At 40.8% G+C, this 12,791-nt stretch overlaps 1 protein-coding gene across 1 annotated transcript in view; it reads right to left on the reverse strand.

The window, feature by feature from the left end:
• Nucleotides 1-12,791, reverse strand: part of ASB3 (ankyrin repeat and SOCS box containing 3) — a 1,155,430-nt gene that overhangs the window by 968,611 nt on the left and 174,028 nt on the right. The window lies entirely within an intron of this gene.

A 12,791-nucleotide genomic window follows, 5' to 3' on the forward strand; every position in this document is an offset into this window, starting at 1 on the left:
TGATGGAGGAAAAACTTTAAAACGGGGTTAACAGTGGTAGCCACATAACCTAATTTCTAACTGACTGATGAACTATATCCCATGTGCCTCTAATACAAGAGGTTTGAAGAATCGCACAGTGGAAATTCTAGCTTGGGTAGAATTTTCTTTTAGTTTTAACTGCTGACTTGGAAAAAAATGCAATAGAATAAGCAAACCACATAATACTTCACAGCAGAATCAAAATACAACTGCAAGAAGTTGTGCAGCATCCAGATACCATATGAAATGTAGTTAAGCCAGAGTAAGGAAATGACCAGATTGCTTTCTCAGTACTTTCCAGCTTTACTGAGAAACCTAAAGATTAAGGTTCAGTGACAAATGTCATTAAGCAAAACAAGCAAAACACTTTACATTGCAGATCATGATTCTTTATGCATCTATCATCAATTTTCCATCTCCACACCATTTCAGAGTCCTTTAAAACTTCCTTGCAATTTGTTTTCTAATACAGGACAACAACAAATTATGGGTGGACAAGAGTGTTCAAGTAATAAACTGCTCTCTTCTCTAAATCACATTCTTCTAGATAAAATGTACTCTGTTTAGAAATCGGTATACTTTACAAACTATATATTTGCCTTCAAGACAAATGTGATTTATGCATAGCACAAATGTACCTTGTGGTGTAGCAGTTAGCATTGCTGCCTCATAATACTTGTTTTTCTAGTTAACTTCCTCATTAGGGTTCCTTCTGTATACAACCTGCATATACTCCCTGTGTCCACATGGGTTTTCACAGAATGTTTCTGCTTTCTCCCACATCAAAAAGCTTTGTTGTAGATCAACTTGTGATCCTCCCAATTGTCCATGTATGTGTACAATGTATGAATGAGTCAGTCATTCAGTAAGAGAGAAAGAGAGGGTGGGAGGGTATCTCTGTGCATGAGAGTGCATACATGAAAGCATGCATGTATAAGCTTGCAACAGACTGGCATCTCATCCAGGATTAATTTCTCTGCCTTAAACCTAGTGGGTGCTGGGATAAGCTCAGGCTCTCCCATAATTCTGCCTTGGATTCTTGGATAAAGTGGGTTTTACTAGTTCCTTCTCAATTTAACTCTACTGTGTGCCCTCTTTGTTGCTGTAGCCCCCACAAAACAAATATTTTTTTATTTATCTTTTATAATCAGGTTAGGCCCACTTGGCCAGTGGCCTGTTTTCAGGGGAGACCTGAGGTGGGATTTATACTACTAGGAGAAATCTGGCCACAACACTAGGACAATCCCCTCATCAAGTGACGTGGTGTCTTTTACATCCAGCTGAGTTACCACAAATTCAAGCAAATTGGACCTCAGTTTAATGTCCCATCTGAAAAGACTTGCAGTATGGGTCCTTTACTTTTACCTTGGGGAAAATTTGCTCACTTTTCCAAAAGTTTTAAACAAGCATGATGTGAAACTGGATCTCAGTCAAATTATTTGACTTAATTTTCCCTTTTGTAAATATATACAACAGGTTAATATCCATATCCAAGCATTCACATTGACAGCTACACAGATAAAATGAAACTTGGTTTTGTACATCTTTGTAGGGTACCAATGGTTATGTAACAGTCTATGAAGCCTAAAGATTATGCCATTTACCTTCAAAGGTGAAATGGCAAATCAAAGATGAAGTGTGACAGAGCAAACTTTATTTCTGATATAGTTTCATCTGTATTAAGAAACATTCCAATGTCCAATTTATTCAGGCTGCTACAGGAGATTTTACAGCTTTGTTAAATGCAGTAAAGACAGCATCTGATGGATTGGCTGCTTACCCATCAATTAAAGAGGTTCTCTGTTAATGATCCAAAACTGTCAGAACTACTGACAACTAATCAATAAAATCCATTTTAATTTTGCTTCATTTTTCTCATTCATTTAGGTATACTGCATGATGCCTAAACTTCAAGTATGATACTGGAGAACATGCAAACAAAAATGCATAATGTTATTATGCTGTAACACAAAAAATCAATAGCAAACAACAAAATATTAAACAATCATTGGAAATTCCTTTTCCACTAGTTAAAAAGCACTGTCTAAAAATCACTTACAATGATGCAGTATAAAAATAGTGATGAGTGATAACCAGATTATAGTGAGCAGAATACTGGGCAAAGGATTTTTTAAAACACAGATAGTGAGTGTAAGAATAAATGAGCCAATTTAGCACACGCATGACATTTGCATGTAGGACACCTGTTGAAGCTCCATTTCCTCAAATGGGCAAAAATTTGATCAAATTTCCTTTCCTGGAAGTTTACACAACAGTAATTATTGTGGAGCAGACTGCAATCCCTGCCCCACAACTAATTATAACAATTAATTCTGGTGTCACTGCACCCCAAAGAAGGGAGAAATGCTAATGCAGTGAACCACCCAACGAAATGTTCAATATTCTGTTCAAAACTACAGTTCAACATTCTTAGATACAATCATTTGCCTAAGGAGGTGTGAAATCCAAGAGTTTATATTGCCTCATATGACAAAGCAGGAACTGCTAAAACTGCAACCAATGTGACACAACTATCCAGGACCTAATGCTTACAAACAGGGCTGATGAAAGTATTTCAGATTTATAGGTAGGGATCTATAATGGAAGTAGTGATTACCACACCATATGGTTCACCATAAATGTCGCAAGAGTAATGAATTTCATGTCATACAAGTTTGGGAGAATAAAGAAGTGCCCCATTTGAGAACCATCATAAATAATGGAAGAGGCAGTGTATCAAATCTGCTATTACACAAGTAATCCATCAATGCATGAATTTAATCAACAAGCAAAAATGAAAGACTGTGATTTTCAAATTGGACTGTGGTGAACATCTGGGAGAAGAGAACACTGAAAAAATTTAAGAAATGCAAACAAAACATTGAAATGCTATCAGATGAAAAAAAAATGAGGTGACCAGATAAGCAAAGCCTCAAAGAAAGAAACAAACAAAATGCAATGAAAAAAAAGGCAGAATAAAATACTTTATAGTAGAAAGAACAAGAAAACCCGAAATGGGCAAAAAGGACAGAAAACATATAAATATTGAATTAATACATGTGTGCCTTCTTTAAAAAAAACAGACACCCCTTTGTTGGACAGAAGGTTAAAGACGTTTCCAATAGGTTACAGAAAAGTGCCATGAAGAATCTTTAAAAACTGAAGGTAACTTAGGAAATCGGAACAAATGACATTGACTCAGTTTCTAAAGAGAAGTATTTGAAATAATTTACCAGATATACTTCAAAGAATCATAAAAAACAAGAGTGGTCCCGGGGATAAAGTAAGGTATATATGATTCCAATGCAGAAGAGCATCAGAATGATTAAGACTGGTCTGTGCTGGTTCAACATTTGAAGAACAGAGGAACTTGCAGAATCACAAGAAACACGGATTCACAGCAGTTACATCACCACACACATATCTAGTAAACTTCTGAGTGAGGAAAATAAGACAGTGTACTGCAGTGTCACTGTGTATTGTTGCTTATACATCATTAAATGAAGGCTATGTACTTAATATAATTCTAAATCCATGTAGTCTTCCTCTGTCCATCTCAACATTTGTGTATATCAGATTTGACCAAATACGATGCTGCAAATTTTCAGACACTTGGATCCAATGCTCAGGCTTATCCCCAACACCCATAATTCCCCTCTGCCCTCAAAGTTCTTCAAATTGAGTTTACCTGTCTATATCTGAGGCTTCTCCTATATAATCCAAATTAAAAAAGGACAAAAATGACAACAGTCCCAGACTGTAAACAAGACAAGACTCTGAACAAGTCCAGTACAGTCAACAGACAGCCCAGAAAATGACAATTAGGTAGGGGGCTGGAAGGATGGAAAGCTGAGATGAACAGAAGAAAACACAGATTTAATGTTATGGTAAGTATATAACTTTTGTATCTTATCTATCCAGCCCAACTGCTACCATTGAGCCCAACAAACAATGAATGAATCTTAATGGGGGCTTCTGCTGAGAAAGAACTACGCAGGCCTGTTGATGCTGAATACGAGTTCTGGAATCCAGAAGCCTGGCTCTCAAGGTGACATCTGGCGGCATCCTATGAATTCTATCATTTGAACAGTATTCAGTTTGGACTTCTCCATATTAATCTTGAACCCTAATAAAGGCATACCTGGAGCAAGAAAGCCCTGGCTCAGATTAGTAGATCCCTCATGGAGTAGTCGTCTAGACCCAGGAACACCCAGAACCCTTGCAGTCTGAGATACGCTGCAACTACTGCCATGCATTTGCTGAACACCCAAAAGGCTGTTGTGAAACCAAATGGCACAGCCTGGAACTGGAAATGACTGGCTCCCAGCCAAAAGTGGAGGAACCTTATGAACTGCCTGGCTACCTGATAAAATAGTAAGGCATCCTGTAGGTCTACCAAGCATATCCACTAATCATTCCTCAAAAGAGGTAGAAGGGACTAAAATCATGACCATCAGGAATTTTTTCTGTTTCACAAACAAGTTCAAGTGACAGAGGTCCAAAATATGCCCGAAGCCCCTGTTTTAGTTCAGCACCAAAAAGGAAAGAGCTAGAGTAGACTACGGACTCTTGCTGTTGCTCTAGTGAGACATCCTGGATGACTCAGTTTTCGAGCAACCTTATGATTTCTCAAGCTGCTGCCTTTCAGTAGAGGAATACAATATCCGGAAGCTTTCTTTTTGACTTTATGGGTGATAAATACAGGGAATGACATAGCCTCTGAATACTACTTTCTGCATCCAACCATATATGTCAGAAGGAATCTGGTTGAGACAGTGATGGCTGACTAGGGATGAGGAAGCAGAGACAAGTAACCCCCCCCCCCAATTGCCTCTATACTGCAGCAGTTGGGCAACCATTTAGGAGCACTAAAAGGGTTTTGTCAGCGAAAGGGACTTGAAACCCATGGTTTTGCAGAGCACCTCTGTCCCGCGGCAATATCCATCGTTATCGTTTCCCCTCTCCTCTTGGAGGGATCTAACTCTAGAAGTGTAATGTATAAAACCTTAAGTCTTTCAGAACCATAGCCTCTTACCACCCTTTTGGGCTGAGGGAATGCACCTGGGAGTTGCAGAAGAGAATACCAATGGCAGACACAGTTTTGACAACTTTTTCACTTCTTATCAGCATGTTCTTCACTTTGGGCCCAAAAAGAATGCACCCATCAGAAGTGGAATTCAAAAAGGATATCGAAGTTCTCTGCAAAATCGCATAAAAGCATCCAGGAATATTGATGTAGAGCAATAGTGGTGCCTGCCACACTACAGGTTCCATTTACCACAGTGCATAAAAGATACATGTACACACTAGAAATAAATAGACTGAAGTGTCACCAACTGTGCATCCACTGTCGTGTGGGACTCTACAGTCATGGCTCCAATCAGGAGCTTAGTACTTACTGTGGATATAAAAAGTTTACACACCCCTGTTAAAATGCCAGTTTTTTGTGAAATAAAAAAATAAGACCACAATAAATCATTTCAAAACTTTTCCAACCTTTCAGGTCACCTACAACCTGTAGAATTCGATTGAAAAAACAAACAACTCTGTTAGGGGAAAAAATATAAATAATAAAAAACATACAATACACTGGGTGCATAAGTGTGCACACCCTTAAACTAATACTTTGTTGTGTGTGCAAACCCTTAAACTAATACTTTGTTGAAGCACCTTTTGATTTAATTACAACATCTTCTTGGGTAAGAGTCTATCAGCATGGCACATCTTGACTTGGCAATATTTGCCTACTCTTCCTTGCAAAAGCGCTCCAAATCTGTCAGATTGCGAGGACATCTCTTGTGCACAGCTCTCTTCGGGTCACCCCATAGATTTTCTATTGGATTTAGGTCTGGGCTCTGGCTGGGCCATTCCAAAACTTTAATTTTCTTCTGGTGAAGGCATTCTTTTGTTGATTTGGATGTTTTCTTGGGGTCATTTATGTGTTGACAGGTGAAATTCCTCTTCATCTTCAGCTTTCTAGCAGACGCCTGAAGGTTTTGGGCCAAAAGCGACTGGCATTTGGAACTGTTCATAAATCTCTCCATCTTGACTAAAGCCCCAGTTCCAGCTGAAGAAAAGCAACCCCAAAGCATGATACTGCCACCACCATGCTTCACCTTGGGGATGGTGTTCTTTTGGTGATGCAAAGTGTTCCTTTTGCGCCAAACGTACCTTTTGGAATTGTGGCCAAAAAGTGCAACCTTGATCTCATCAAACCATAACACATTTTCCCACATGCTTTTGGAGACGTATGGCTTTGCAAATTTTAGCCGGCCATGGAGGTTTTTCTGTGTAAGAAATAAAGACTTCCATCTTGCAACCCTACCCATAGTCCAGACATATGGAAAATATGGGAGATTGTTGTCACATGTAGTACACAACTACTACTTGCCAGAAATTCCTGCATCTCCTAAAGTGTTGTTGCAGGTCTCTTGGCAGTTTTCGTCTTGTCTTTTCATCAATTTTGGAGGCACATCCAGTTCTTTGCAATGTCACTGCTGTCCCATATTTTCTCCACTTTTTGATGAATGCTTCACGGTGTTCCATGGTATATCCAATGTTGTGGAATTTTTTTTGTACCCTTCTCCTGACTGACACCTTTCAACAATGAGATCCCTTTGTAAGCTCTCTGTGAACCATGGCTTTTGCTGTAGCAGGCAACTGAGTAAATGTCATGAAAATCCTACTAGGACAGCTGAACGTTATTTGGGGTTAATTAGAGTCTCTAATTGATGGCAGGTGTGTACCCAAGAAAACTGAATGCTGTAATTAAATCAAAAGGTGCTTCAATGTATTTAAGGGTGTGCACACTTATGCAACCAGCATATTGTACGTTTTTTATTTTTTTTATATTTTTTCCCCTAACAGATTTGTTTTCCAATTGGATTGTACAGGTTATAGGTCACACTAAAGGTGGGAAAAGTTCTGAAATTATTTACTGTGGTCTCATTTTTTTATATCACAAAAACCTGGCATTTTAACAGGGGTGGGTAAAACTTTTATATCCACTGTATGTCGAATCCCTCTGAAATCTTGTTAAGTCTACTATGTAGTTCAGCACACAATGCAAACATTGATAAAGCACAGGTTCACTTTCCAAACCTGTCCAATGCCCTAGACTGCCTGTTAGAAGGATGGACAGAACAGCTTGTTTCTAATAGCCCTTTCTTCAAGGCCATAGCCATCAAAGTGCAAACTACTGCAGGCCACTTGCTCCAGTGGGATCCTCTTTCAGGGAAACCAAGATTTTTCAGACATGCACTGAACAGGCTCCACCATGCCCAGCTCCTTCCACGCCTACTTCAAAACCAAGTCAATAAAGTTCATCAGCGGGGCGATCTATCGAGGAAGCAAATTATATGAAAGGCTTGAGAAATACAGATCCCTCTTTGGAGGGGCACTGGTGAACAACCACCTCCTCATTGTCAAACTAAATCCAAAATGTCCCCAAAGGAGATGGCTTCCATGATGGATCTTGTAGACGCCGTCCCTCCCTTGAAATTGGTATCTTCATTGATAGACTGAGAGAAGACAAAATGTCTCCTTTTAAAAGAGTGCTTCCTGTGCTCCTCCACAGTGGGAGGGTCAAGGAAGACTTAAAAGAAGAAAGTGAACTTGTGTCCCTGGAGAAAGAAAGTACACTCATGTAAGTAAACTTACTATGACAGTAGATGTTCGAATGATCATTGCTGCAGTAGCCTTAGCTACAGGGTTAAATCTGCTAAACATAAAACAGCTGACCAGCTTCCAAAGCTTCAGGGCACCTTCTACATGCCCAAACTGTCAGGCAGCTCGCGCTATGCTGACTAAAAGATAAGTTTAGAGCTTTCCTTCCAACAGAGAGGGGGAGGCAGAGCACTGAAAGGGCAATTCTAAGAAAAGAATGTCCTCATCCATCCACAAAAAAAAAAAAAAGAAAAAAAGGGATGCAGTTACTACAACAGCAATCATTTGCACGTGTTCTCTTATCATGCTTACTTACAAAACAGTACTATGTTTATCGCATTTGTCACTGCTGCAGTAGTCTTAACTATATAGGTAGATTACCCTATTACTACGTTTGGGAGATGGAAGGAAAAGAGTCCAGGAGCCCCTGGAAAATGGCCCTAGCAAAGCACAACTTGGATCTATTGAAGGAATCAAGCTTATACTGCTTTGTTAAAGTATGTACAGAGGACCAAGCAACTGCTTCTAGAATATGTCTATAATCCAACTCTTTCCAAAAAGCCAGAGATGAAGTCAAGACCCTGGTAGCGTGGGTCTTGACCCTGCCTGAAATAGTTCTAGTACGTCAGTATAACAAGAGGAAATTGTCTTCGACAACCATTTAGAAATAGTCTGTTTGACTTGGGTTGTCCCCTTCTTCTTACCTTCACAAGAAATTAACAAATGATCCGAAGATCTGAAAGATTTCATTCTGTCAAGATAGTAACTGAGCTGTTGGTGGACATCCAAGGTATGTAATAGCTTTTTTCCCCTCATTTTTAATTTCAGGAACGAAAACATAAATGAATAGTTTGGCTTAAAGAAGACTCTGATACGACTTAAGGCATAAAAGGAGGATTTGTTCTCACAGAAACCTTGTCGCTGTGGAAAATGAGACAGGGTAGAGCCTACAATTCAGGTATTCTTCTTGCAGAGGACAGAGCAATCAGAAGTAAAACTGTTGTCCATGTTAACTTCAAGTCAGCCAGGTTAGCTGGTTCAAACAAAGTAAATGCTAGCTTCTCTAACACAAAATTAAGAACTCAAGGATGGGCTATTGGTTTACTTGGAGGCTTCTTGTGTAAAACCAGTTTCAAAAACATTTTGACATGAGATTGTACTGAAATAGGAATATCCATGGGTAGGCATGGTGAAATGGATGATAAATGAACCTGGACAGAGGAATAAGAAACACCATAGGAAAGCAGTACACATAAATATTGTAAAAACAGTGAATAGCCAGCCCTGAATATGTGTTGGTTATGCTGTTGATACCAACTACTAAATCTTTTCCATTTGCTAATATAAGATTTTCTAGTAGCAAGATCTTTTTGCCTGCATTAGTACCTGCTATGCATCCTCAGTAAAAAGGTGCCTAAAATGAATTAAGCCCCTATTACCCAAGCAGTCAACTGAAGTTGATTTGATGTTTGGGTGTATCAAACACCCTTGTTCTTGTGTGAGTAGATCCAGTCGGTGAGGAAGTTTTAAATGCCTCTGGCCATTTCCAAAAGAAGGGAGAACCATGGCTGCCTGAGCCAAAAGGGAAGCACCACAATGTTCTTGGGGAAATCATTCTGAATCTTCAGAAGTACCCTGGATATTTGTAAAAAGGCATATAGAAACATTCCTGTCCAAAGAAAAGGCATCTGTCTTCCAGGCCTTTTTGCCTGGAGCCCTGAACAGAGTCTTACCAGTTGATTAGTCAGAGAGGAGGCAAAAAGATCCATTTGAGGAACTTCCCACATAGAGATGAAATCTTGGAAGATTCCTGACCTAGTTTCTGTTTGTGAGGGTCTGCTCTGGTCCTGCTCACCTTGTCTGCCAGACAATTTTGCTCCGAAAGAATGTAGAATGCCTGTAAAGTGAAATTGTGCTGTGAAGCTGTATCCCAAGCTAACGTGGCGAGTCTAAAAAAGTGTAAAAAACAGTATCCCCCTGCTTGTTGATGTACTGCATGGCTGCGGTACTGTCTAATAACTATGATTCAGCGAGTTGAATGCATTGATCAGGGCAAGCATCTAATTGATATTCAAGCACCTGCCTCTGTCCTTGGTGTCCCACACACTTGAATATTTATGCACCTGCCTCTGTCTTTGGACACACACTGCACTTTTATTTCTCTTGAAACTGTTCCCCAAGCAAGGTCCAAGGTGTCTCTTGTGGCTGACTGTTTTGGAACAGGGAGGAAGAAGGGTTGACCTAGATTTAAGGATATCTGCTATCTCCACCAAAAGATTTCTCTTCTGACAAATACCAGCACTGGGATTTAAAAAGGCAAAGGGTGATGGTGTTGGGACCAAAGAGACTTCAAATACCACTGTATCCTTTTCATGTGGAATCTTGCCAGCGGTATCATGACAATCACAAAAGCCACGAGACCCAAAATCCTGTGATAGTCCCTAGCAGTGACCAAACTTCCGACTGGAAAACCTTAGAAATAGATGTAGATGTAGATGTAGATCTATTTTTCCATGTGATAGAAAAGCTATTTGAACAGAGATGCCTAGTTAACAGCCCAAGAATACAATCCTGTGTGAAGGAGACAAAGACTTTCCAATGTTCTTTTGGAATCCCAGCTTGTGTAAGAGATCTCTCACCCAAGGAAGAGATTACCAACACTTTGGAAAAGGCCCTGCAAAAATAAGCATGTTGTCTAAATATGGAATGTGGATACCCTGTAGCTTGCAATGAGCTGTAACTGGAGATAGACACTTTGTGAGTATTCTGTGCAGTGGACAATCCAAAGGGTAAGGCACAGAACTGATAATGTAATCCAGACACACAAAGTGTTAAGAAAAATCTGATGTCTGGATGAACAGAGATAAGCATCTTTTAAGACTAGTCTTACCAGGAAACTTGACAGAAGAGGTAACAGACTGTGAAGTGACATCATTCTGAATCTGGGCACCATCACAAAGAGGTTTAGGAAAGAAATATCCAGAGCTGGTCTCCAAGCATTTTGTTCCTTGGCAATAAAAGTACAGTTGTGAACACTTACCATAAATGTAGATGTTCGAGTGTATTCACCATTGCAGTCATCTCATTTGGGTTTTCTGCCTGCAGGTAGCCCTCGGTCAGTCTGAATACCAGAGTCTTGGATTCCTGTGTCAGATGCTGTCTCTTCTTCCATGACGTCAGGGGGTATAAAACATGCAGTCGACACCATTACATCAGTTTTTCTTGCCCCAGATGTCAGGTGCCCCCACAATGGGAAGCAATTATATGTTATGGTACCCCATCAAAAAGCAAATACACCAGAAAGCTTAAATACATCAAAGAAGAAGGAAAGGCAGAGCCAAGAGAAGTCAGGGGGCTGGAGGGAGGGTAATCAGGACTGCAACAGTGAATACACTCGAACATCTACATTTATGGTAAGTGTACACAACTGTACTATGTTCTTCGTGTTTCACTGTTGCAGTCATCACATCTGGGTTGATTTCCAAAGCTAAGGAAGAGAGGAAGAAATTAGAAAGCATAAGGGCTGGCATAATGGCAGCTATTAAGCCCTGCAAGACTGCAGTGGCAAAACCAGCTCTGGATTTAGAAAAAATAGGCATGTGGTAAGGCTTGGTGAAGGTATGTACAAAGCTCCAGGTAGCAGCTTCTAGGATGTCCCTGGTAGGGATACCTCTGAGAAAGGCTGTAGAGGTAGATGCAGCCCTGGTGGAATGTGATCTTATCCCCTGTGGGGTAGGTTTTCCATGGTGTGTATAGCAGAAATGCATGCAATGGGCTATCCATTTAGAAATGGTTTGCTTTGAAATGGCCTTCCCCTCTGCCCCTGCAGCAAAGCCAACTAGCAGCTGTTCAGATTTTCCGACAGGCTTAGTCCTGTCCAAATAAAATCTAAGTTGTCTGTGCACATCCAAAGAGTGCAGTATTTGTTCTCCTTGGTTTTGTTGATTCGGGAAAAAGGTAGGCAAATGAATGGACTGATTAAGGGCCATATTAGACACCACCTTGGGCATAAAGGAAGAACTGGTCCTGAGGGAAACCCTGTCTGCATGGAAGATAATGAATGGCTCCACTGCCATGAGGGCCTGTAATTCAGACACTCTTCTTCCTGAAATGATGGCTAGAAGGAAGGCTGTTTTCCAAGAAAGGAATTTCAACTCTGCAGTTGCAGCTGGCTCAAAAGGAGGGAGAGTGAGCTTTTCCAATACAAAGTTAAGGTCTCAGGCTGGAGAAGCGGCTCTCCTGGGGGGGGGGGTCTTACATTTTTGGCCCCTCTGAGGAACTGCTTTAGCAGGGGGTGAGAGAAGAGGGGTGGTTCAGAATTATAATGTGCTGAAATGGCAGAGGCATGAATTTTAATTGACGAGAAGGATAGGCCCTTGTGGAGCATTTCTGTTAAGTACTGAAGTGTATGAGGTAAGCTGGGCACCGTTGTGCCCATCCCTAGAGTCTGGCTCCAGGAACAGTATCTTTTCCACTTTTCAGCAAAGGATTTTCTAGTACTAGGCCTCCTTAACTCCAGAATGACATCTAGCACCTGCTTACTGAGGGATGCTATTGGAGAGCTCAAGAAATTAGCCAGTCTGCAAGGTTCAGGATTTGAAGCTGAGGGTGCAGAATCTGGCCTGCCTGCTGGGACAGCAGGGAAGGGGTCTGAGGCAGGTGCCATGGTTCCAGCAGTGTCATACTGCGCAAGAGAGGGTACCAGTGTTGGCGTGGCCAGTCTGGTGCAATCAGTATTGTCCTTGGCTTGTCCTGTTTTGATCTTTAGCAGAACCTTTGAGAGGACAGGCAGAGGGGAAAGGCATAAACTGAGAGGCTTTCCCAGGTAAAGGACAAGGCATCCACTTTCCAAGCTTGACTGTGGGAAGTCCTTGTGCAGAATTTGTCCAATTGGTAGTTCTGAGCGGAGGCAAACAAGTCTATCTCTGGAGTCCCCCATGTGTTCAAGAGGTTGAATATTTTTGGTTCCAGTTTCCATTCGTACGGGTCCATGTGATTTCTGCTTAGGTCGTCTGCCAGAGAATTTAGCTTGCCTGACAGGAATTGAGCCTGTAGGTGCACTTGGTAGCTCAAGGCTGTGTTCCACAGAGCCATGGCTACTCTGC

This window comes from Protopterus annectens, chromosome 1.part2 (assembly GCF_019279795.1).
Source record: "Protopterus annectens isolate FY-2018-M chromosome 1.part2, PAN1.0, whole genome shotgun sequence".
Lineage (NCBI taxonomy): Eukaryota > Metazoa > Chordata > Ceratodontiformes > Protopteridae > Protopterus > Protopterus annectens.